The sequence below is a fragment of the Lycium barbarum genome, chromosome 9 (genome assembly GCF_019175385.1).
Source record: "Lycium barbarum isolate Lr01 chromosome 9, ASM1917538v2, whole genome shotgun sequence".
Lineage (NCBI taxonomy): Eukaryota > Viridiplantae > Streptophyta > Magnoliopsida > Solanales > Solanaceae > Lycium > Lycium barbarum.
Genome location: NC_083345.1, coordinates 108,993,022 through 108,994,622, shown reverse-complemented (window position 1 = coordinate 108,994,622; position 1,601 = coordinate 108,993,022).

Below are 1,601 nucleotides of genomic sequence, written 5' to 3'. Positions count from 1 at the left end.
AACTTACAAAATGTCAAAGAAATTAAATTATGAAACGACATAATCCCCGTTTGTCCCTCTAATAGAGAACAGTGCCACATAACTTAAGCATAATACCATCTGTTATGGTTATTATAGCTCACCGTAAAAAAATTAAAACAAAGCCCACATTATAATATCGTGCTCTATAAAGGGACTTTTAGAAAGTAGTTCCCTAAATTCAAGCCAAAAGATTCTCATCCACTTGGCCACTACCAATAATTCAACTGTAATTAAAACAGCTTAGCTTGTGAAGAGTGATTAGTACTCGTGAAGCATCATTAAGGAATAAGTAAACGAAGGAACATATAGATGACTTGACCGACCACGGATTAGCATACCTGTCAATACCTATCATCCAAATTTTGTAGTTAAGAAACTAGGAAAGAAAATAATAGAAGGAAAATGAAATTAAAGGGGAGAAAAGGAAGAGAAATCATTTTCTTTTTTGTTAGGTGTTTTAACGTGGCGGAAATATATTGAAAAAAAATATTTTCTAAAATAGTAAATCATTTTCTAGTGCTTAGTGACGAAAAATATTTCTCACGGAATATGCCAAAAGGAGAAAAATGATTTTCCTTATCATTGAAAGGAAGTCATTTTCTCATAATTATCTCAATTATTAACTTCATATATCAATTCTCTAACTAGTAATTAGATATTATTACCAATGTTTAGTACTTAAACTTTTCATTAAAGCACGATATGATAACATCGTTAATCTTTAGTAAATTTTTTTCTAAAAAGTGTTCTTCATTCTCCAATCACACTATGAATATTTTTTAAAAATAAGTCATTTAATTTATCTAAAAACATTTTTAAAAGTATATGTTTCGTTATACCAAACACGCTAAAAAGAATAACAATTTGCAGGGTAAAAAAAACCCTTCGCTTTATTTATTTCCTACGGTCTTACGTGTGAGCTACACGACGGGAGTGAAAATTCTTAACCTGCCTTCCCTTACGGAATATTCTTTAGTTTTGGAACACAAATTAATCAAAAGAATGGGTTGGAAGCTTTTATATTGGGTGTAAATTCTGTCTTAATCAAATTGATACGGTACTTCAATTTTGGTTTTTCGAATTTGATTTTTTGTTTGGTTTTCGATTTCAGAATATCTGTGTTCAGTTAACCAAACCAAAATGCCAAAACTATTTTAATATAGAGATATTGGCATAATTTTTGCTAAAGAAAGTGTAAAGTAATTAAAGCTCAAAAATTACATAACCGGCGAAATAATAGAAAAAGTCAACATTTTTTTTTTTTTCTGATTTCATGCTTCAAAATTGCATGCTAAATTATTAGTACGATTATTAATTTAAGGGTACAGGTCAACCCTATCTGCAACTCATAAAATGGATTGTCGTCACACTAGGATTCCAAGAGGATATTTGTTACTTCCCTTGGCAATTGATGGATTCATCTCGTGTGATTAATGCTTCCGCTTGCAAAAATCATCATCTTCATCTTCTTCTTTTTCTTCTTCTTCTTTGTTAGATTAAACGGGAGTGAGTGGGTAAAGTTGGAGTTGGATGGATAAATGTGCACGAGGCTACATCAAAAAGTTTAGAAGTGATTTGGA